The sequence below is a fragment of the Epinephelus fuscoguttatus genome, linkage group LG4, assembly GCF_011397635.1.
Source record: "Epinephelus fuscoguttatus linkage group LG4, E.fuscoguttatus.final_Chr_v1".
In the NCBI taxonomy this organism is placed as follows: domain Eukaryota; kingdom Metazoa; phylum Chordata; class Actinopteri; order Perciformes; family Serranidae; genus Epinephelus; species Epinephelus fuscoguttatus.
This window is the reverse complement of record NC_064755.1, coordinates 2,332,669-2,358,595: the sequence shown is the minus strand read 5'-3', so window position 1 is coordinate 2,358,595 and position 25,927 is coordinate 2,332,669. Positions and strand designations below refer to the sequence as shown.

The 25,927-nt window shown below is 41.1% G+C and overlaps 2 protein-coding genes across 11 annotated transcripts in view; one reads left to right on the top strand and one right to left on the bottom strand.

Annotated features, from left to right (window-relative positions):
* Window positions 1-25,927, top strand: part of ndrg4 (NDRG family member 4) — a 151,170-nt gene that overhangs the window by 46,241 nt on the left and 79,002 nt on the right. The gene's annotated exons all lie outside the window — the stretch shown is intronic.
* Window positions 1-25,927, bottom strand: part of LOC125887559 (general transcription factor II-I repeat domain-containing protein 2-like) — a 476,753-nt gene that overhangs the window by 441,759 nt on the left and 9,067 nt on the right. The window lies entirely within an intron of this gene.

Sequence of the window (25,927 nt, the reverse complement as noted above, 5' to 3'; positions counted from 1 at the left end):
TTTGTTTTTGCCCACATTTTTCATGAGCTGAACTCAAAGCTCTAAAACATTTTCTATACACACAAAAGACCATTTCCCTCAAATATTGTTCACAAATCTGTCTAAATCTATGTTAGTGAGCACTTCTTCTTTGCCGAGATAATCCATCCCACTTCACAGGTGTGGCATATCAGGATGCTGATTAGACAGCATGATTATTGCACAGGTGTGCCTTAGGCTGGCTACAATAAAAGGCCACTCTGAAATTTGCAGTTTTTCTTTATTGGGGGGGGGGGGGGGGGTCCAGAAAACCAGTCAGTATCTGGTGTGACCACCATTTGCCTCACGCAGTGCAACACATCTCCTTCGCACACAGGTTGTTGATTGTGGCCTGTCTACTCAGCAGCTGTCCGGGTGGCTGGTCTCAGACGATCTTGGAGGTGAACATGCTGGATGTGGAGGTCCTGGGCTGGTGTGGTTACATATGGTCTGCGGTTGTGAGGCCGGTTGGATGTACTGCCAAATTGTCTGAAATGCCTTTGGAGATGGCTTATGGTAGAGAAATGAACATTCAATTCACGGGCAACAGCTCTGGTGGACATTCCTGCAGTTAGCATGCCAATTGCACGCTCCCTCAAAACTTGTGACATCTGTGGCATTGTGCTGTGTGATAAAACTGAACATTTTAGAGTGGCCTTTTATTGTGGCCAGCCTAAGGCACACCTGTGCAATAATCATGCTGTCTAATCAGCATCTTGATATGCCACACCTGTGAGGTGGGATGGATTATCTCGGCAAAGGAGAAGTGCTCACTAACACAGATTTAGACAGATTTGTGAACAATATTTGAGGGAAATGGTCTTTTGTGTGTATAGAAAATGTTTTAGATCTTTGAGTTCAGCTCATGAAAAATGGGAGCAAAAACAAAAGTGTTGCGTTTATATTTTTGTTCAGTGTAGTTACTATAATGTAATGAATGAATTGAGGAATGTGTTTCATGACTGCGTGACCGACAAACGTTATGTGATTGTAGCAGTGCTTAATAATAATAGTACTTGGAGCAATCCTTTGTTACTCTGTAATGTATTACACCCAACACTGTTTATGACATACTGACAATGATTCAGCATAAGCAGAAGAAAAACAACATTCAGCTTTGTTGAATATAAAGGGATGAAAGTGGAGAATATATTTTGTATTGTCTCACTCATATAAACTTCATACTTTAGAGTCTAAAGCATGAGTGCAGAGGTTGTTTAGGATGTGTGGACCACTGCATCTGTTACAGTGCTGGCCATTGTAAAGCCCTTTCATCTGTTAGCACACAAGATCACAGTAATAATCACAGACAATACTGGGGTCTTCCAACCGTCTATGAACTGGAGGAGGAGGAGGAGAAGAAAGAACAAGAGAAAAGGTTACTATGGTGCGACTGTCAGAGGTGTAATTTGGCAAGATGTACGTGTGAATGGAGAAGAAAAGAGGACAATATGTGTAATTTAAAGGAGGAGAGCAGGGAGCGGAGAGCAATAATGCCAATGCTGTAATTTAATACAATGACAATGCAATGATAGTATTCATACTATGGTGCCAGCTCTGGCTTTGCTGCGGTATAACCCAGCATGAAATGAAGAGAAAGACATGGTTGTTGTAAATCTGACAAGGAGAAGCAATTGAAAGCACACATGGTAACACAGAAGATGTGTCATTTTGACAAGTTGGTCTCATACGATGGTGGGAAAATAATGTGTAACATGAAAAAAAAAGCAACGAGGAGAAGGTGAGCCAGACTCAATGGGACTAAGCTAGGTTGTCATGGTAACCATGTCTGGGCAGAACTAAAAAAGAAAGGAGCAAAGGAGAAAAAAAAAAGAGGACGGGTCCATTTTGTTCTCCTCACCGAATTGCTGTTTTCTCCCCAAACTAAAACGCCCACTTGTTCTGTGAGAAAAAAGCTTTTTTTTGGCTGCATTCCTTCATGAAAGAGAGGACACAGAAAACAGGCCTGTAAATAACTTGTCACCCACTGACACTTTGGCTGGCTGACCAGTTGGTTGAGGGATAAAGAGAGGCTTTGAAGTTGGGCCCTCCACTGTGGAGATCGGCCTGTTATGGCTACATGCCTCACTGTCCAACTCAATAGATTTACTGGCAGTGCTGTTTATTAGAACATTGCATGGATAAGGTGAAATCTCCATCTATCTATCTATCTATCTATCTATCTATCTATCTATCTATCTATCTGTCTGTCTGTCTGTCTGTCTGTCTATCTATCTATCGATTTGTCTGTCTACCTGTCTCGATTACGATTTCTGGGGGCGCGGCCAGCTGCTGACCCTGCGCTCACCGTTTTGTTTGTCATTGTTTTTAGGCTGTTTTTTAATGTATATTTTGAGCAGTTCCTTTGTCTGATGTGGATGTCACCAGTTGAAAACATTATTGCACTTATCACTTTATTGTCATAATGAAAATTGCTTCATTGTGGATACTACTACTACTTTGTCTATCAGCGATGCACCTGGGAATTGCCTGACAAGCCAACAGGACAGCATCTGCTCTCACTTCGCCCAATTAGTGGGGCTCCATCGGTCTTGCTACCTGGGGACTGCGAGAAAATCTGACGACCAGTTAAATGGCTGGAGAGGAGGAAGAAAAAGCAAGGCTCAAGGGGAGGCGTGAGGCACCTACTTTGGAGACGCCACAGCATTCCCATTGCCTTTCATCACTCTGTCCAATGTTCGCTCGGTAAGCAACAAACTTGATGAACTTGCATTAAGAGCCGAGCACAACTGTGAATTCAGACAGAGTAACCTTGTGTGTCTGACGGAAACATGGCTTAAAGACAATCATGAAACTCCGAAACTGCCTGGGTACACCACTATAAGAGCTGACAGGAACGAGCGCAGCGTGCGTAAATCCATCAGAGGGGGACTGTGTTTGTTTGTGGATGACAGTTGGGCCACACAATAACGCATATGGGAACAAGTACACCGGACTATGAGATATTGAAAGTATCTTTTAGACCTTATTATCTCCCGCATAAGTTCGGCCAGATCACTGTCATTCTCGCTTATGTGCCCAGACCAAATGACAAAGCAGCAGGGGAGAGAATAACGGAAAGCTATAATAATGCACTCGCCCGCTCTGCAGACCAGCCTATCTTCGTTCTCGGGGACTTAACTCCTGTAATTTGTCTGACCACGTGCCTACCCTTTAGCAATACGTCGACTGTCCTACACGTTTAAATCGGACGATTGATCGTTACTATGGCAACATCTCAGAGGCTTATAAAGCGGTATGCAGACCACCTCTCGGAAAATTAGACCACAATGTAATTCATCTTTTGCCTAAAATACAAAGCAGTGGTCAAAAGAACGAAACCAGATGCCAAGCAAATACAGGTAGGCTCTAAAAATAAACCAATGAACAGTATTTCCCGTTGCTTCTCAGGATAGGATTATGTATGCCCATTTTCAGTCATGCCTTGTTATTTATTGTTCTGTTTTTCTTATTTGAGGAGCCCTAGTACTGGATGCTGTAGAGCTGTGCTTTTAATTTGATTTATGTTGTTAGAATCTAAAAATAAACCAATGGACAGTAACCTACCCATTGCGTCTCAGGATACGCTGTATAGCACACATTATCGTTACTGCCTTTGTTATTTATTGTTACTTTTTTTATTATTTGATAAGCCTATAAGTATTGGATGCTATAGGGCTGTGTTTTAATTTAACTGATTTGTGTCAATTACTGTACTGGAAGTGGACTGGAGCCCACAGACAATTTGTTGTTATTTCATTCTGTTTGGTTGACTGCTGCATTTGCACTTTTTTAAATATTTGTTAATAAAAGTTGTAAATGTTGTACATGCTTTGTTATTTTTCAGTATTCTTAGGCCCATGTAATGTTTGCTATTCTGTTTCTGAACGGTATAGGCACAAGCCGACATTTTAGTGACTCTTCCCTCTGAGTCCTTCAAAGTGATTTTTAATTAATCACAGTAATACCGTATACCCCGGGAAAATGTGGGGAAGGTTTAAGATAACAAAATTTGGATACCGCCCAGAAGTTGCGCTAGACTTTTTTGTCGCCGGTCATTTTTACCGACAGGGTCATAAAAATCCAGTCATAATCTATTTTTAATTTTTAAATGATAATAAAGATATTCAAAGACATTTAGTTTTCATTCGTTTGTTTTTAATAAATCCAACAAGCAAGTTATAATGTGTGCATTAATAAGGATATGAACGAAAAGATGAACAGACATCCACACACCGCAGCGCTTCAGTTTGGCGTCTGGTCTATTTTTCACGCAAGCCGCGAGCGCTTCTGTCATGCTGGATAGAGCAGATCGTACCAAACAGGAAGTCGGACACAGAAAAGACGAGAGAATCTGGCCAATTTTCAAAATAAAATAACAACAGCATGCACTGAGGAACGTGAGGAGAAAATAACATGTTTATAATTTAAAATAACACAACAGTGCATAACCGAACACATTTTTCAATACCATAATCACTTCATTACAATTTTAATTTTGTGTTACTGAGCCTACAGACATAACTACATAAATAAAATGGTCAGAACAATATGCCCTATTCATTCAGTGTTTATCCAGCATGCTCAATACATGGACATGCAATGAGAAATTGTCATTAACTTATTATTTTATAAAATACAATTAAAATATGGACTTACCCATGTTTAAAATGACCTGTTGAAGTGAAAAAATGAGTACTGACGGGAACAGAGGAGTGGAGTCAATGTTTAACCGGCGCGGAGAGCGCAGGAGAAATGCGCTGCCTGTGTGGACAGTCAAGCGCCTGCGAGTATACATGCAGGACTTCTGCGGCACTACCGCATCTGGTGTGTCCAGGCCGTTATGTCAACAACGCTACATGAAGCAGATGAATGACTTCACTCTCTGCAGTGTGAAAACGGCAGCCACTTAAACCACTGACTGTGCACTCCGCCGCCAAGTGGGTAGGGGTGGTAATTGGAACCGGTCAAAATGACCTTCAGATTTTCCGGTCATTGTTGTAAAAAAATGGTCAGTGTCACGTTAACTCGACCCCTGATACCGCCCAACTCTACTGGAAGAATCACTATCTCTAAGAAATAAGATCTTCACCATAGATAGACGCAAAGGTAAACACTAGACAAAGCACTGAATCAGAGGACAGCACCGGTATCTTTACACCAGTAGCAGTGGCGTCATGAGGCCAAATATAGCCACTGTAATGCAATGGTAATTGATTTCACAACCAGCTGCCTTACATAAGCATGTCAGGGTGAATAGAGATGGTGAGAACAAAAGGGATGAAACAGGGTGGAATGAGGAAAGAGAAAAGACAGAGAGGGGAGGATGAAATGGTGTGAAAGAGAGAGAATGGAGAGTGAAAGAATTCAACTGGCAGAGAGGTTAACAAGACAGACATATGCTGGGTGGCAAGAAGAAAAAGAAAATGTCAAAAGACAGCGATGAGATGATGGAAGACAGAGAAGGAGAGCTATAGGGGAAAGAAAAAGTGGTGATGAATCTGAAAAACAGCGAAACAAAAGGAAACAGAGACAGAGAGAGTTAGACAAGCAGATATTTATCAGCAGGGAATGCCAAGACACATGCCTTGTGGAAATAACCAGACATGGGTATAATGCGTTACAAAGTAGCTTTGATTACTTTTTGCAGTAACGAGTAACCTAACGTGTTAGTTTGCTGTTTGAGTAATCAAATACTTGAGTACATTTTCAATCAAGCCATCAGTTACTTCTGTTAGTTTCAGAACACTGGTCCTTCATCTCTGAAACAGCAACGACTGTCTTTTGGTTCTAATAACAGAGATAACGTTAAACCTATCAGTCCGAAATAAGCCATGAAGCTTGTGGCTCGTTACGTGGTCGGAGAAATGCTGCCATTGTCTATGGTGGAGTCTAAAGAAAGGTGGAGGAAGACAGGTTAGACTCAAGACTTGCATTATGCTTGGTACGGAACGGAGTGTGACTCCTCTGATGGTGGTGTCAGAGAGGAGGATGCTGTCTAAGCTACGAACTATCTTGGACAATGTCTCATACCCACTCCACCATGTGCTGGTCAGGCACAGGAGTACTTTCAGTGGGAGACTTATACCACCTAAATGTACCACTGAGCGCCACAGGAAATCATTCCTGCCTGTGGCCATTAAACTGTACAGCTCCTCCCTCTGAGCGGCCCTGAGACTATTTTACCCGCTGTCAACATGTGCAATAATTTAATTTAACTTGTGTAAGATCCCCATTTCACCTTGACTGTATATATTCTATTTGTGTAAATAATCTTGTTCAACTTACAATATATATATATATATATATATATATATATATATATATATATATATATATATATATATATTTATTTACGTTTATGTTTGTTAATAATTCCTGTTTATTTAACTATATATTTGTAAATACTACTGTTTAAATTTCTTATATTTTCACGTATCTTTCCTCTCTTGCAAGGAGCACCTGTAACGCAAATAATTTCCCCTCTGGGATCAATAAAGTATTTCTGATTCTGATTCTGATACACGATTGTGGAGTCATAAAATCGTGCTGCAACTTGGCCGACAGACATGACAGATGATGGTACTCACCAATTATCCCCGGTCGTCTTTCACGATGTGTGTGATGTCATCGGGTTATTCTTGTCCTATTTTTATTACTTTTACTATTATTTGAGTCACTGTGTCTGTTCATGTGCCAGCCGACATGTTGTTGTAGTCACCTAAAAGCGTCAGCAGATGGCAGGAGCTACATTTGAAGTGCAGTACATAAACATTCAAGCTACTGTATCCTCCACAACCAGGTTCCTACAAATATTTCAGAATAAAAGCCCATTTAGAAAATGGAGGGATTCTCTCTGCCAAGGTTATAAGGGGCTTTTAATTTGAAACAATTCAGGAAGTGCTGAGTTTGAAATGACAGCGCGATGTGTTAACTTTATCAAGCCAACGGGAGCGGATAAAAAGTAAGAATATAAAAACACAGAGGGATTAATAAATAACGGACCGTCTATAATGTAGTTTGTTTCAAATGAAGCTGGGAGCCTCTGCAGTTGTGGTGAGTAAAAGCCCCGCCACTATTAATGTACTTTATGTCCGTCTCCATGAGGATGTACCATTGTTTGCTAGCTTGATGCTAATGACAGTAACGTTAACTCAGCGGGTTGACAAAGTGATTCTGCTGTTTCACACCATCATTTCCCCCTTTTACTCTGTGTGGTAACACCCCTAGAGGAAGTCTTAAAAACGCTGGGGTGTTGTTGTCATACAGTTGTCTATGGCAGCAGATCGTTCTGTGTTTCTACTGGTCAAAGTGATGGCTGTGATGGGAGAATTGGATTTCAGTGAAGGGCAAGTGGTCCATAACTTTAATTTTGGAGACAAAAAATGTAGGCTTTGTGCCCTGTGGTCCATTGCCCAATAGGAAATGTAGAATACTCAAAAGTACTTTAAAAGTGCTTGAGTTACTTTTCTCAGGGAGTAACGCTGGAAGTACTTTAAAAGTACTTGAGTTACTTTACTCAGGGAGTAACGCAATAAAGTAACTGGTTACTTTAAAAAAAAGTAACGCAGTAAAGTACTTTGATGACTTTTAAAGTAACCCTTACCCAACTCTGGAAATAACACATTCTTTCTTATTCCTACACGGAGTGCCTATTTATAAATCATCTCTAAAGCCAGCAATATTGTAGGTGGTTTGAAAAGTACCTTTCTAATATGCAGTGTGTAAAGATGGGTGATGTTCATTCCAATTTTTCAAGTATTACTTAAGTTGTCGCACAGGGCTCAGTGTTAGGGCCAATATTGTTTTCAATTTTCAAACATTATATTGCCCAAGTGGCACATCCATAAAGAGTGTCCCACAGGATAAATACCTTGGTATCTGGCTGGACGACAACTTAATCTTAAGCACCATATTGAAATTCTGACTGCCAAGTTAAAGGGATAGTGCACCCAAAAATGAAAATTCAGCCATTATCTACTCACCCACATGCCGATGGAGGCCCTGGTGAAGTTTTAGAGTCCTCACATCCCTTGCGGAGATCGGCGGGGGGAGCGGCTAGCACACCTGATGGCAGACGGCGCCCCAGACTAACGTCCAAGAACAAAAAATTGAATCCACAAAGTATCTCCATACTTTCTGTACATAAATAAGAACTGTTTTCCTTTTGTACATAGAAAAAGAATTGTAGAATCTGTACTTTTGTCTGTTTTGGATCAAGGGTTGTTCTACCATTTTTTTTCCCCCATTAAAGTTTTTTTGGGGGGAGTTTATCCTTATCTACTGCGAGGGTCCAAAGGACAGAGGGATGTCGTATGCTGTAAAGCCCTGTGAAGCAAATTGTGATTTTTGATTTTGGGCTTTAGAAATAAAATTGATTGATTGACTGATTGATTGATTATATACAAAAAAAGCTACTGCCTCTACACTGAAATTACTGGATACTGCCTACTACTCAGCTCTAAGGGCCCTGACACACCAGGCCAACAGTCGGCCGTTGACCAAAGTCAGGCTGTCGGTGAGCGTCTGTTGGCCTACTTTTTGCGGTGTGTCCCACACCGTCGGCCCTTTTGCGCTGGCGTCGGCAGCTTTTCGGCCGATTGAGCATGTCGAATCGGCGGCGGAGCTAGTCGGTGAAAGAGATTACTCTGATGGCTGCTTAGGTTTTATTCCCTCGCCCCTGTAGCGAGTGAATCTGCCTGTAGTGAAACCGGGGCTAACCGGTGCTTCCTCCTCAGGTTCCACTTCACTCAGCTGCCCGACAGATCTGCTGCCTCTCCCACTTTAACCTGAATAACAAACCGGAGCTAGCTGGGAGCGGCTAGTGGAGTGTTAGCCGCAGCATGATAGGAAGGAAGCACAGCCAGTTAGCCTCCGCTAGCTTGCCAGGGAGCTCTATGAGCCCTGTGTTCCCACAGCTCTATGTTCCCACATTTCCTTTTTCATAAATTTGTATCAGATTTTATCCCCCTTTCTCCCAATTTGATAGCCAATTACACCCAACCTATTTTTGTATAAAGCAAGGCAGAATTTACTTCCAGGAAATATTCAAAAAATGTTTGGGGATAGAGATGGAAGTACAACCTAAGAGGGAGAAGGAACTTAAAACAACCAAGTTTTCATACCACATTGAAAAGTATGTGCATATCAGTCTATGGAGTGAAACTGTGGAAGAGTTTGCCAGTGGATATTAAAGAGAGTAAAAGTGTTTCCATTTAAAAACAAAATTTAAAAATAACATATTTGAAAAATGTAGAATTTTATAAGATTTCCTTTTTTTCTGTTTGATATTTGTTTTTGCGTAGACACATAAGTTACGTAGGTACATTATGTATGTACGTATTTATGTTCGTGGGTACATGTGCGTATACATACAAACATAAATATGTACATACGTAATGTATGTACTCAGGTATATATGCATGTGTGTGTATGTATGTATGTATGTTTATGTAGGTATGTATATGCATATATGTAGCATGTGATTGTATTACATGTGTATACTGTATGCGAATTTGTACTTATCTGGTTTTGTTTGTCTGACTTAAGGAAATGAAAACAAGGGTTCGATATCTATAAGCTCTGCTTCAGCCGAAACCCTTTTCGATCAGCCTATTTTATTTTTTCTTATAATGATTGTGATTGTGACGATTTCTGCTGCTGATGATCGAAATAAAATTACTCATTCATTCATTTACTATAAAGTGCTTCCAAAAAATCTTGTGGGAGGATAGGGCATAAATTAAAGGGAAATGTAGGAACACAAGACCTAATTTTGAAAATGCACTGCACTTTCAAATTTGAATGCCTTGACCTTTCAGAACTACACAAATAATCAGGCTATTAAATTTTATCATTGGATATAACAATAACACGTCTCCAGCACTCGCTGATCTAGTTCCAAGACACGACATAGGACAGGATCGCATCACTAGATCAGTCTCCCAAGCACATATCCAAGCACCAGCTTATAAAAATAGCTATGGTCAGAGATCATTATGTTTTTGTTAGATGTCACTGTTTTTGTGATGTGTTTCTGTCTTTATGTGCTGCAGAACAGGAACCTGCTGTAAACCAGTTTTGACTGAGTCAGGCCTGATTAATTGTGACTGATCTTTATGTTACTTACTATTACTAAACTACTATTACTAATCTTTTCCTGTAAAAAATAAAAATGAAAATTAAATGAAATTAAAATTTTGAAAATGTTCTAGAAATATGGGAACATAGGGTTTAATTTTGAGAAAAATCTTAGAAATATGGGAACTGTGGGAACATAGGGCCTAATTTTAAGAAAAAAATTAGAAATGTGGGAACATAGGGCTGTGGGAACATAGGGCCTAATTTTAAGAAAAATCTTAGAAATTTGGGAACATAGGGCTGTGGGAACATAGGGCCTAATTTTCAGTGAAAAAAAAATTATTTGAAATGTGGGAACATAGGGCTGTGGGACCTTTGGGCTGTGGGAACATAGGGCTGACCCTGCTTGCCAGGTAGCCCCGGCTCTCCGTTTGAATCCAAATGGAGAGCCGAGGCTAGCTGGGAGAGGCTAGTGGAGCGTTTGCCACAGCATGACGGAGGGATGCACAGCCAGTTAGCCTCCGCTAGTCTCTGAGCTAGCCCCGGCTCTCCGTTTGGATCCAACCGGAGCACCAAGCCCTGGTTTGTTATTCAGGTTAAAGTGGGAAGAAGCAGTGGGTTTATGGGGCAGCTGAGTGAAGCTGAGTGAAGTGGAGCCTGCGGAGAAAACACCGGGACCGTCTGAACGTAATAGCCAGTGGAGGTGCTGCGGTGCTCAGCTGCACAGATAGGTAACACCTCGGCTGTCAGGATGTACCACTCTGTCACTCCGCTCTCTCTCACGCAGGCGCAGAACGTATGTGCCACTTGGCCGTCAGGTGTAGTCCGTGTAGTGTGTTCAAATGCAACTGACACAGGGCGAAGTAAGGCAACATAGATGATGCAACAGTTGGCTTTCGTCACCGCTAGTTCTTTGATGTCGGTTTGGTGTGTCCGCACCTTAAGGTTCATAACAGGTGATACTTGCAGCACCCATCACTGCCACCTTTACTGAAAGGTTGGCTGGCCATATTTGGCTGTGAGGCGGGAACGGTGTTGGCATTTATTCATTTATAAAGCTTTGATGCAGATGCTTCCACCCTATATTTCATCCCTTTTCACTCTGACCTCACATAATCTACACTTTCACAGAATTAGTTTTTGCTTCATACTCCCTTAATCAGAATACAAGAAGAATGTCATTCTCTTACAGTGCACCTTATACATGGAATAATCTACAAAAGACCTTAAATTTGGACACTTATGGCTGTTTTAATGCCTTATTTCTGATCTTGTTCTGAGCGTAAATGCTATACATCTACACCTTAACATGTTTATCACCCTGTATTTCCACTTTTAGTGATCATTTATTGCTATTATTGTTTGTTGTTTTGTATGATTTTGTTTCTGATTTAATTGATACGCATGATGGTTCTTTGTTTGCTTATTGATTGTTTTTAATGTCTTTGTTCATGCTCTGCATCATTGAAAATGAGGGTCTCAACTGAAGTCTTAAATAAAAGTTTAAATGGATTGATTAATTTTGGTCACATTGGGCAAAAATCCCATAATATCCCTCCAACATACAAGTGGACTGAGAAAAGACTAAACTAAAACTTCTGCACCTCCTTTTGGCCTCTGTTTTCAGGCTTTAGAAAATGTAGACTGTGACTGAAGACATTAAACAATCACAGGTCATTTTCGAGAGAGAGGGCATTCCTATTGGCTGTTCTAAATGCAGATGTTCATGCATGTCCCTTCGGTGATAGCCTTTAAGGAATACTCAACGTGTTCTCATACCAACCCCTCAGTGGACTTTCACATCTATATATGATGTGTGAGATGTCCTCCTGCATCTGCTGTTGCTGTCTGGGATGTTGTATACATTTATACTTTTAACATGCATTATGTCATTTCAAAATAAACTTCCATTTTCACAGGAAACATACAGTTAATGCTTGTTAGATGCGCAATAAACACATTTTGACAATAAACTTACAATGTCAGTAAAACACCTTGTATTTATTTATTTCCTTATGCAACAAAAAACACATGGTTAGGTTTCAGGAACAAAAGTTCATAGTTAGGTTTAGGGGATAAAAACATGTAATTAGGTTTAGGTGACAAAAGCACATCGTTAGGATTAGGGAACAAAAGCCTGTGGTTAGGTTAAGGGAACAAAAGCATGTAATTAGCTTTTGAAAAAATATCATTGATACGGGAAGTGAACACCAGGCTCCCAGGTGAAAGTCCAGGGTTTGTTAGATCCATCCACCTCCCTAATGGCATCTGGTGGCATTATGAATCATATAACAGTGACCCTGAATGGTGCCTTTTTGCACTGGTGTGGTGGTCATGTTGGGAATGTATTGGAAATGAGAAGAAGCTGGAATACATTGCCAACAAAATGGCCATTTGTATATGATTTGGTCATGCTGTTACTTCAATGTCATGAAGAAAATGTTGGTCTTTTTCACATTCCTCCACTGAAAACCATGAAGATATTGATTTATTGAAGAATAAGCATAAAATATATAAGCATCACTTAACAAACTTTCACACAATTCATGCAATATAATCCAGAGGTGGGGGACTCGAGTCACATGACTTGACTCGAGTCCAACTCAAGTCACAAATTTGAGGACTTGAGACTTGCTTGACTGTTGAGAAGTTACGTTATGTTTCTGATATATGATGATGCATATATCGCAACGGGGTAGGACTCGCTAGCTGATATTCCTGCCCACGTTACCACCTCCTCCTTCCCGCAGCTCTCGGAGGAATGGCAGTATGTGCAGCAGCATTATTAGCTTCACTGAGAGCTTTTGTTCAGTTCTATCTGCGTGATACATATGAGTTAAGTTTGCAATAACTCATTCAGTATTGAAAGTGCTTTGTAACCAGCGACACACTGTCACCCCCGGGACCATTACGCACCACACTCATCACTGTGAGAGCTGATACATGCACTGCTAGCTTTCTATGCTCAGGATCTTCTCTTACTTGTACGAGGTTTTGATACTGCCACAGTGCGTAACGACTTTTCCTGCCTGCTGTCCCAACATAAGTTCACCATCTGTGAGTGTGTGTATGTGTGCTTGCCGTGTGCATCTTCACACCATGAGATAGTTACCCCAGTGACTTCTTTTTTGGCCTCCCATTCCTGCTCTGCTGGCGTAGGGGATTTTAACAGTGCGTTATAATCTCACCTGCTCTCTCACGGCAGCAGGTATGTTATGTGATTGGAGTCTTTCACCCTGACGAGAGGGCTTGGAGCAGGAGAGAAAGTATTTAAATCCTTTTTTCTAGTAATGTACATAAATGAAAATGTAAGTAAAGTAAGTAGTAAACATTCATGTTTTAATGTAAAAGCAGGATTTTACTGCTGCAGATGGTTGAGGTGGAGCTCATTTTGAACTGTTAAAGCAGCTATTAGCTTTCTTGCATTTCACACAGCACTCCCATCAGTCCCATCCCCCTCCTCCTGCAACTCCACCTCCCTACAAAGGCCTCCTCCTCATTACGTCTATAATAGATGTAGGTGTTGGCAAGGTAACGAGACACACGGAAGAGGAGAGTGAATGTAACGTTACAACCAAGACAGTCAAACGCAACGGTTACGTTTTACTGTCTTGGTTTTAACGTTTTAAAAAAATGTTTTAAAACATTTAAAAACTCAACCGGAGTCAGTGATGACTGATGAGTTTTAGGTTACAGTGCTAACATTAGATAGCAGCGTAAACGTTACTATTAAGTGGAAACGCACAAGGAAGATAACGTTAATGTTTCAGAGGCTACAGCTGGATGCTGTGTTGTCATATATAACATTATGAACTGAACTTCTTTATTTGTGATTTTTATGTGCAGCACAAAAACGAAATGACATTTCGCATACCCCAAGAAAAAAGGAACAAAACATATGAAAACAATTTGTGCAACACATAAGAAAGATCGTATAGTGCTGGTGTAGGAAATTCACAAGGGCCACAAGGGCCATGGACATGTGGTGTCCTCCTCATTTGGCCCTGTGCCCTTGAAAAAAATATCTGCCCTAAAGACACAGTGGCCTTGATGCCCCGCCCGCAATGCCCCAGGTGATTTTGCAGTTTTCTCCTCTGCTTCTTTCCTGTCAACACGGCTTTGACACCTGCATCTTTTGAGAAATAAAAATGCGATGACATTCTGGATTCTTATTGGACAACATCAAATGAGACGATGCGCACATCACCAGTGGTGGGTTTGATTCGAGCCTGGCATGAACCGCTTGGACGGGCTGTAACGACAGTTTGACACCAGTCTATCACCGGCCAACCAGGAGACTTCATCAAACGCCCGGGCAGGGATCGGTACCGAGACCCAGTATTAAACAACCCAAGTAATAATAGTAAGCTCCGCCATTATTGCCGTTACATTTTAGAGTTTCCGTTTCATGTATCACCATGAAGCAGCCTCTCTCCCGCTCTCTGCATGTCAGAGCTGACCTCCTCCTCACAGACACACACACACACACACACACACACACACACAAACTCAACAGAGTGAAGTCAGACAACAGCAGAGAGGCCGCGGTGCAGATGAAGGGAATATAATAGTTAACGACAACTACATTACTGTAAGTAAGTACAATAAAACCTCTGCCAGCCAAGCCAGTACTTTATCAATAAATGTGATCAGCACTACTGTAGTTTACGGTATATTATCTTTATGAATGAATTTGTGAGTATGACTTGACTTGTGACTTGCTTGACCTGACCAATGACTTGACCCGACTTGCTTGATTTTATCAAATATATATATATATATATATATATGCAGGAACACCAGCTAAAATAGGCTATAGACTCCTTTCCCCTTGCCAGTAGATCAAAGCTGTGTACACAGCTCATCAGCAAATGAGAATGCCTTTCTGTTTTTTTACTGGTGTATCATGTTGATGTCATGGACAGACCTAAAAAAAAAAAAAAAAAAATGTAAATAGTAGAAAGCAGCATTGAGGTCTGTGGAAAAAATCTTACTTATTTTGATTTTTTGTAAAAAATTTGGATCGATGTTTGACCACTGCCTTGACAGAGATGGACAGTATTTTGTAGCAGTGTATCAATAGCCCTTTTTAGATGGGAGTTGTGCAAATTTGCAGGAAAGCCCAATCAGTGTTTTTTCAGCATTGGCAGTATAAAAGCTAAATCAGAGGATGCAGCAAAATGCCGCCTACCTACTTTTGTTTATACAGAATGCGCCTTTTTCGGGACAATGGGGGGCGTGAGTAAGTAACAAAACGTGTAGCTCAGCGTGTGACGTAAACAGTGACCTGCTCCAAGGGAAGCCGCAGCTGGTCGGTCCTTCGGCGATTCTCTCATAAGTCGGCCCATTCTTCACCGTCCCCGTCATCTGATGGTTAATGGCCTCTTCATTTGCGAGGGCAAGGAGGGCGCGCAATTCCTTGTCTCCCCAGTTGCTACTAGCTGCTCGCTAAATCTTGCTATCAGCTGTTTCCTGTTTGTCCACCGCCAGTGGCTCACACATTCGGCATCATCATCAGCTCCTCCCACACGTCTTCAACAGCCCCTCCCATTGCCGACGGCCACCTTGGTCTGTTTAAACTAAAAGGGTTCCTCCAATATGACTACCCTATGAGGTGGAAAATTGGGCACCTCGGATCAACCCGCCAATCCGGCTCTGTGTGTCTAAACGCTTGCAGCTTGTCGGCAAAACAGCCCAACATTCGCGGAAAATCTGGCAGTGTAAAAGGGGCTACTGCATCATGCCGGTAAAGGGGCTAAAATTAGCATGCCCCTCCTGTAGTATCACCCGCAATCAGACACAGAGATGATAAATACGTGTAACTACTCCAGAGTCATTTGACCTGGGTGTGAAAGCTGATTGTAACCTTTCCCATTACATTAAAAAGTCAGATGTCAATGGGTGTTAGTAGGTTTTTTGTACAGTAGGAAAGGGGCTTTATTTTTGTTCTTTTCAGAGCCAGACTCCAATAATACGTTTATTCTCATTGTGCTTTAATAGAGAGAGAAAGAGTAGGGCAAGGAGGAGCTGAGTGAATGCTCTTTGTGCAACTCCAAAACAAAATAAGATTAATGAAATCAATGTATGGGAAACGCTGGGCATATGGCTGTAGTCATTTGATGGGAAGGGCTTAGGACAGAGAGGGAAGGAACTGCAGGGGAAGGATGTATTTCAAACAGTGTTGGGCTCATAACTCTAAAAATCAAATATATTACTTGTTACTTGTTACTCTTTTCAAAAGTAATTATATTACTTTACTTATTACTCCCTGCTAACAGTAATTTGTAACACTACTTGTCAAATCCGGTTTTAGTTGTTTAGCCAGTGTAGTAGGCTATATGAGTTTTGCCTTTCTTTTTGCCTTTTCTAGATTTCTGCCCACCGCAACTTTAACGATGTATCAAATGATTACATATCATGTGAAAGGGATTGTCCATAGGGATGATCCACAGAGACTTATACCCCAACTATACAGTGACTTTTTTAGTCTCTTTTAGCTCATTTTAGTTTCACAGCCTTCAAATTATCCCCTTATCAACACCATTTCCGGTATCAGCAGCTGTATAGAAACAAGCTCTGAGAAACTGACTATACGTACCTGCTCAGAACCAAACAACTAGCTGGTCCTGGGGGCAAAATTAAAAACCAGTGGAGGCAGTTTTGTGAGATATCTGAGGTGGGAAAAACAAAGATTTATGGAGGTGAAATATGGGTGGGGGGGTATTTCCTTGTTTTCTGTGTAATTTTGAATCTTTCCAGCTCAGTGCTCATTACTGTGCAGTCTTGATTGATTGATTGATTGATTGATTAAAGAATGTGGGTGGTATGGTGTCCATTGTCTTTGGATTATCTGTCAGTGAAGTCTGAGTGTGTTTTAGTGTTTTCCTGTCTGTTCAGCCATTCTGGCTGTGACTGCTGATGTTAATTCTTCTTGATTCCAGCTTTAGGCAGTTGACAGACAGTCTGATGCATATTTGAAGGCTCCACGACTTGGCTGTGTCCAATCCCAGTCAAAAGACTGCAGTCCCATTTGACATAAGTGTGCTGGCTTTATCCACAGACTAAACCATATACAGGCAAGACGGGTGGGCTAAATACAGATTATACTCGGTGTATACGGCTTGTTCCACCTGGGATGTATAAAATGACTACACTGAGGACAGTGAGTAAAAATGGTCACGTTGTTTTTTTTTAAGTCACCAGATTGAGACTTGCTTTGGCGTTTTGGTTTTCTCACTCTCTGTTGTGACTCTCTCCCTCTCACAGACACACACACACAGAAAGACTCACAGACATGATACATCATACACATTCCTCCACCCATCCAGCTAACTTTCTCCCAAGCGACAGAGTGTGAGCATGCACAGCATGTCTTTGTATTTTATATTTTCCTTGCCTAGAGTGAGTAAATCCTTGTCTAACAGCACTGCAGTAACAATTTAACTTATTGGGTTTAAGGATAGCGTGACTGGGCGAGTGCTGTGTTTTTCTACTTGCAGGGCTCCAGACAGTGACTATTTAGTCACATTTTGCAACCACGAAGCACCAGTGTGACTTGCAAATATGGAGAGCTGTTAGTGTGTTTCCAGCTCCAGTGAATAAATAGATAATGAAGGTGCAGCAGGAACAGTTTAACATCATGCTAACTGCTAACATCTGACTGCTGACTAAAAGATTCAAGTTCACAGCAAAAATATCAACAGAGACAAGACATGCTTTAAAATAAAAACACCAATGGTTCCACTTAGATTAATTTAATTCTAACAATACTGTAACTTTTTTATAACAATACTTTATTTGACTTTATTTTAACAATACTTTATTTAGCTTTACTTTAACAGTATTGAAATAGGATTTTAAAAAAAACTTTCTTGTGACAGTAGCTACTTTATTTAACTTTACGTTAACTGTAGTTTTTTTTTTAAATTTTGTATTTACGTAGTCTACAGTACTTTAGAGAGACTTTAGGAGATTTCACAATAATGAGATATATATGGCATATCACAATATAACCGAAAAAATATCGGATATTGTTTTTAAGCCATAATGCCCATCCCTACAGACAAAGGCACCATTTGCAGATGCCGATGGGTTTTCTATGTCCTGTTTTTTACTCCTCACTTTTATTGTTCCAGGTTGATTTTCTTGCTGAAATCTTTCTTAACAGTGTCTTCTTACTGTCCAAACATCGTAGTCCAGACAAGAGAGGAGCTGTTACAAATGTTGACATTTCCATCTGATTTTCTCTCAGTTATTACCATGTGCACAAAGCACTGAGATTAGTGAGTAACAGTGACAGGTGCACTGAGTCCTTTTCAGACTTTTTTTTTTTGGCCCTCTCAGACCACTTACAGACTGTGGAGGTTGTTGAAGCTGTAGCCACAACTCAGGGCTGAAAAAGTATGCCAATGCCTTCTGCATGTTTTTCGGATAAAACAAAGTTCAGAATCTTTATTTTAATTAATTGATATTTAAAAACATCAGTCAAAAATAAGGTGGTAAAGGGCAGCCCCTTAATGTACAGATGCAAATACATTATCTTAAAAATCAATCAAGGAAACTAAAGTGACTGTAAGTATTGCTGTTGCAGTGTCTGAACAGAACAGAACAGATCAGAACAGAACAGAACAGAACAGAAAGCCTGACAGGCATAGCAACAGTAACTAACACTGGCAGGGTTTATTGAATAATTTGGTCAATTTTTAAACTGTTAAACACTGTGGTCCAGACTTTGTTCTTGCAAGACTCCTTCTCTTTAATTCAACAAGCTGTAAAAGTAAAAGGAGGAGGAGTTTCTGAGAAAAGAGCTTCCAGGTGTCAGGAACTAGAACAGCAACTGCAGCACCATCAGGTGGAATATCAATCAGAAAAAAAAATTGATCTAAAAAAGATTTCACTGACTTGTTTTTGAAAGAGGATGAAGGATGAGTGAAGCTGTGAAAAACAGAGGAAAACAGCAGACAGAGAACAGGAGGGAGAGGAGTGTTGTTGTCTGGTCTCTGTTCTCATATTAATACTCCTTGTGGCTCCATTCCAGCGGCCTCAGAAAGGTCACATTCACCCATTTAATAAACTGGTCAACATGGGAGGGAGAGAACGAGGGAGGAGGTAGAGAGATGGGGAGGACAAGAAGAGAGTGGAGAGGATAAAAACAAAATTCTTTTCTAAGGTTTGAATGGCTGTTGAAAACATGCATGTGATGTTTCCTATTTTTAAATGTGACAATTTTGGAAAAAGAAAACTAGAGATTAAGATTTAAACCAGCTTAGTGCAGAACCTTTTAGGCCAATTAAGTGTTCCAGTCTCTGTAGCAGAATTTGATGGTCAATTGTGTCAAACGCTGCACTAAGATCTAATAAAACAAGTACAGAGACGAGTCCTTTGTCTGAAGCAATCAGAAGGTCATTTGTAATTTTGACTAGAGCTGTCTCAGTGCTATGATGCACTCTAAATCCTGACTGAAATTCCTCAAATAAATTATTATCATGGAGAAAATCACACAGCTGGTCTGCGACTACTTTCTCAAGGATCTTTGACATAAAGGGAAGATTAGATATTGGTCTGTAGTTGGCTAACACCTCTGGATCCAGGGTGGGCTTTTTTAGTAGAGGTTTAATTACAGCTATCTTAAAAGACTGTGGTACATAGCCTGTTAATAAGGATATATTGATCATATCTAATATATGAGTCTTAACTAAAGGAAAGACCTCCTTAAGTAGCCTAGTTGGGATGGGGTCTAAGAGACACGTTGATGATTTAGATGAAGAAATCACTGCGGTCAATTCTTGAAGAGAAATGGGGAGAAGCAATCTAAATATATATTAGGTCTTACAGCTGTGTTTGAGGTTAGATAGGTACTATCTGAGGACAGGAGGTCATGAATTTTGCCTCTAATAGTTAGAATTTTGTCGTTAAAAAAGCTCATAAAATCATTACTGCTAAGGGCTAAAGGAATACAAGGCTCAATAGAGCTCTGACTCTCAGTCAGCCTCTTATACGTTTTGAGACTGTCTTCCCAGACTAAATGAGATTCTTTGGTTAATCGTCAATTCCTTTCAAATTTTCGCAATATTTGTTTTAACTTACGGGTTTGACAGTTATACCAAGGAGCGAACTTTCTTTGCTTTGTTAACTTCTTTTTAAGAGGAGGTACAGATTGGAGTGTTGCTCGCAGCGAGCCTGCAGCGCTATCGACAAGATGATCAATTCGGGAGAGTTTAAAGTCGGTATGGGAAACCTCTGTTACTGAAGGACATGGTATTAAATTCAACGATGATGATAAATTTTGTGACAGGACTGCCTGATAAACATCTAGTATAGTAACTGATGCTGAGTGGCGTGTAATTGAGTAAAAAGAAATCAAAAGTAATCAGATAATGATCTGATAGCGAGGGATTCTGTGGAAAGACTGCTAGGTTATCAGTTTCAATTCCATACGTCAGAACTAGGTCGAGGGTATGGTTAAAACAATGAGTGGGTTCATGTACACCCTGACTGAAGCCAGTGGAGTCTAATAATGAGATAAATGTGGTAGCCAGGGAGTCATTATCATCGTTGACATGAATGTTAAAATCACCTGCAATAATAACCTTATCTGATTTAAGAACTAAACTGGATAAAAACTCTGAGAATTCAGATACAAATTCAGAATACGGGCCAGGAGCACAGTACACTATAACAAATAAAAGTGGCTGCGAGGTTTTCCAGGTCGGATGTAAAAGACTAAGAACGAGGCTTTCAAATGAATTATAATCTAGTTTAGGTTTAGGGCTGATTAACAGACTAGAGTTAAAAATGGCTGCAACTCCCCCTCCTCGGCCGCTGCCTCGAGGAATGTGGGTATTACTATGACTGGGAGGAGTGGACTCATTTAGACTAACATATTCATCCTTACACAGCCAGGTTTCAGTGAGGCTGAGTAAATCAATATGATTATCTGACATTAACTTGTTTACTAACACTGCGCGATAGAGACCTGATATTTAACAGTCCACATTTAATTCTCCTGTTTTATCTTTCTGTCTCAGAAAAGGTTTTAATAGGTTTTAATTTAATTTAGGTGGTCAGGGGACAGACACTGTTTGTAAGGAGAGAGAACACTGAACAATCACTGAACGTGGCAACATGTTCCGCTATACCTCAAAGAGAATATTATTATTATTTATTTATTTTTATTTTTTTATTTCTACAATTCAAACTGACGTGAGAAAATGAGAATAAACAAAACATGTGAATTGATTTCATACTTTAAAATGACATTCTTTGACAAGAATGCATTTTTCTCAGCTTTTTGTCCAAGTTGTTGTTTTTAATGAAAACTCACAAATTCAAGTGTTGATAAAAAAAGAAATGGAATAAGATAGAATTAAATATTGTTGTTTTTTTGTGTTTATAAACAGAAGGTTTCACCTTTAGTTTCGTGTATATACCATTTTCATTTACCCACCTCCTCGATGGTCTCCAGGGGACAGTCCACGACCGAGCTGGCCCTCCTGACCAGCTTGTTCAGTCTTTTCCTGTCCCTCTCTGTGCTTCCACAGCTCCAGCAGACCACTGCATAGAAGATGACAGATGCTACCACAGTGTCATAGAAAGTCCTTAGCAGTGTCCTGCACCCTCCAAAGGACCTCAGCCTCCTCAGCAGGTGGAGACGACTTTGGTCCTTCTTGTACAGGACGTTGGTGTTCAAGGACCAGTCCAGTTTATTGTTGAGGTGAACACCCAGGTATTTGTCCACAACCTCAGTGTCCAAGCCCTGGATGTTCACTGGAGTAGTCTGGGGCGCTTTCCTGTGGAAGTCAATCACTAACTCCTTTGACTGCACACCAGTTGACAAAGTCCGTGATGACCCCCCTTTACTCCAGATCATTCCCCTCTGACACGTGCCCAGCAATAGCTGTATCATCAGAGAACTTCTGGAGGTGGCAGCTGTCCGTGTTGTATCTGAAGTCTGATGTGTACAGGGTGAAGAGGAAGGGGGTGAGGACTGTCCCCTGTGGAGCCCCCATGCTGCAGACTACCACATCAGACACACAGTCATGCAGTCACGAAGCCTCACATACTGTGGTCTGCTGGTGAGGTAGTCGATGGTCCACGCAGCCAAGTGGCGGTCAACTCCAGCTCCTTCCAGCTCCCCCCTGAGCAAAGATGGCTGTATTGTATTGAAAGCGTTGGAGCAGGTAGATGACTGCGTCATCCACCCCAATGCCTGTCTGATATGCAAACTGCAGGGGGTGCAGTTCTGTTCTAACCAGGGGTCAGAGGCAGTTGAGTATAATCCTCTCCATGGTCTTCATCAGGTGGGAGGTCAGGGCTACAGGTCTAAAATGGTTGGGCTCCCTGGGGTGTGCAGTCTTTGGTACAGGAACCATGCAGGAAGTCTTCCACGGGACAGGAACCTTCTCCAGACTGATGCTGAGGTTGAAGATGTACAGACCCACCTGACAGAGCTGGACTGCACAGTCCCTCAGCAGTCTGGAGCTGATGCCATCCGGACTAGTAGCCTTTCTCGCCTTGATCTTCATGAGCCCCCTCCTCACCTGGTCAGCTGTTATGGAGAAGCTGCAGCGGGGGCGGAGGGTGACTCCAGCTGAGGAAGATGGGGGGAGGGAGGTGAGAAGTGGAGGGAGGTAAAGAGGTGAGGGGAGGGTGCAGCTGATGTCCCTGATGTCCTGAGGGAGGGGGAGGAGGTGTGCCAAAGAGGGTGAGAGGGTGCTGGGTCTGTGCTCAGTTGCTTTAACGTCTACTTCCAGTCTTAACCCGCACTGGTTCTGTTTAAGCACTTACAGCTCTCCTCCTTTCTACGACTTTCTCGCTAAGCTCTTAGCTGTTGTTTGCACATTACTAGCCTTGGTAGCTACATTAGCTTTACAGCTAGCGATGGCTTCTCCCTCTGCTCTTTCTTGCTCGGTGTGCCAAATGTTCATTTATGCCTCTGCCTCCTTTAGCGACAGTGGTAACTGTAATAAGTGTAGCTTACTTGCTGCGTTGGAGGTGAGGCTTAGTGAATTAGAAGCGCGGCTCCGCACCATGGAAAACCATTCAGTAGCTGCGGTAGTTAGCCAGCCCCCTGTAGCCGGTGCGGAGCCACATAGCATAGCCTTAGCCTCTGCTAACTGTCCTCCGGTAACTCCCTTTCAGCCGGGAGGTTGGGTTACGGTTTGCCAGAAGCACAGCTCCAAGCCGAAGCCCACGGCTCACCACCAGCCTGTTCACGTTTCCAACTGCTTTTCCCCACTCAGCAACACACCCGCTGAGGATAAAACTCTGGTTATTGGCAGCTCTATTCTGAGAAACGTGAAGTTAGCAACACCAGCGGCCATAGTCAAATGTACCCCTGGGGCCAGAGCGGGCGACATTGAATCTAATTTAAAACTGCTGGCTAAAGCTAAACATAGATTCAGTAAGATTGTTATTCATGTCGGCGTCAATGACACCTGGTTACGCCAATCGGAGGTCAATAAAATTAATATTGCCTCGGTGTGTGAATATGCCAAAACGATGTCGGACTCCGTAGTTTTCTCTGGACCCCTCCCAAATCTGACCACTGATGACATGTTTAGCCGCATGTCATCATTTAATCGCTGGCTGTCCAGGTGGTGTCCAGCAAACGATGTGGGTTTCATTAATAATTGGCAAACTTTCTGGGGAAAACCTGGTCTTATTAGGAGAGACGGCATTCATCCCACTTTGGATGGAGCTGCTCTCATTTCTAGGAACCTGGCAGATTTTATTAGTAATTCAAATCCCTGACAACCCAGAGTTGAGATCAGGACTCAGATTCGCAGTCCTATACGCCTCTCTGAGCTTCTAGTTCAGTTACCCAGCCATAGTTTTCATAGTTTTATACAAACGGTGTCTGTCCCCCGACCACCTGAATTATTTAAATCTAAAATTAAACAAAGAGGAGTTGTACATTACAACCTCATAAAAATTAAAACCTCTTCTGTGACAGAAAGACAAAACAGGAGAATTAAATGCGGACTGTTAAATATCAGGTCTCTATCGTCTAAAGCAGTGTTAGTAAACGAATTAATATCAGATAATCATATTGATTTACTCAGCCTCACTGAAACCTGGCTGTGTCATGATGAATATGTTAGTCTAAATGAGTCATTTTTAACTCTAGTCTGTTAATCAGCCCTAAACCTAAACTAGATCATAATTCCTTTGAAAGCCTCGTTCTTAGTCTTTTACATCCGACCTGGAAAACCTCGCAGCCACTTTTATTTGTTATAGTGTACCGTGCTCCTCGCCCGTATTCTGAATTTGTATCTGAATTCTCAGAGTTTTTATCCAGTTTAATTCTTAAATCAGATAAAGTTATTATTGTAGGTGATTTTAACATTCATGTTGACGTTGATAATGACTCCCTGGCAACCGCGTTTATCTCATTATTAGACTCCACTGGCTTCAGTCAGGGTGTACATGAACCCACTCATTGTTTTAACCATACCCTCAATCTAGTTCTCACATATGGAATTGAAATTGATAATCTAAAAGTCTTTCCACAGAATCCCTCGCTATCGGATCATTATCTGATTACTTTTGATTTCTTTTTACTCGATTACACGCCACTCAGCAACAGTTACTATACTAGATGTTTATCAGATAGTGCTGTCGCAAAATTTAAGGAAAAGATTACTCCGTCGTTAAATTCAATACCAAGTCCCTCAGTAACAGAGGTTTCCCATACCGACTTTGATCATTTTGTCGATAGCGCCGTAGGCTCGCTGTGAACAACACTTGACTCTGTAGCTCCTCTTAAAAAGAAGTTAAAAAAGCAAAGAAAGTTCGCTCCTTGGTATAACTCTCAAACTCGTAAGTTAAAACAAATATCGCGAAAATTTGAAAGGAATTGGCGATTAACCGAACTGGACGAATCTCGTTTAATCTGGACAGACAGTCTCAAAACTTATAAGAGGGGCCTCCGCAATGCTAGAGCAAACTATTACTCAGCATTAATAGAAGACAATAAGAACCCCAGGTTTCTTTTCAGCACTGTAGCCAGGCTGACTGAGAGTCAGAGCTCTATTGAGCCTTGTATTCCTTTAGCCCTTAGCAGTAATGATTTTATGAGCTTTTTTAACGACAAAATTCTAACTATTAGAGGCAAAATTCATGACCTCCTGTCCTCAGATAGTACCTATCTAACCTCAAACACAGCTGTAAGACCTAATATATATTTAGATTGCTTCTCCCCAATTTCTCTTCAAGAATTGACCGCAGTGATTTCTTCATCTAAATCATCAACGTGTCTCTTAGACCCCATCCCAACTAGGCTACTTAAGGAGGTCTTTCCTTTAGTTAAGACTCATATATTAGATATGATCAATATATCCTTATTAACAGGCTATGTACCACAGTCTTTTAAGGTAGCTGTAACTTAAACTTCTACTAAAAAAGACCAGCTGTGTGATTTTCTCCATGATAATAATTTATTTGAGGAATTTCAGTCAGGATTTAGAGTGCATCATAGCACTGAGACAGCACTAGTCAAAATTACAAATGACCTTCTCGTTGCTTCAGACAAAGGACTCGTCTCTGTACTTGTTTTATTAGATCTTAGTGCGGCGTTTGACACTATTGACCATCAAATTCTACTGCTGAGACTGGAACACTTAATTGGCCTAAAAGGTTCTGCACTAAGCTGGTTTAAATCTTATTTATCTGATCGTTTTCAGTTTGCTGACGTTCATAATGAATCATCCTCACGTACCAAAGTTTGTTTTGGAGTTCCGCAAGGTTCTGTGCTCGGACCAATCCTATTTACTCTATATATGCTTCCTTTAGGTAACATCATTAGAAATCACTCTATAAATTTCCATTG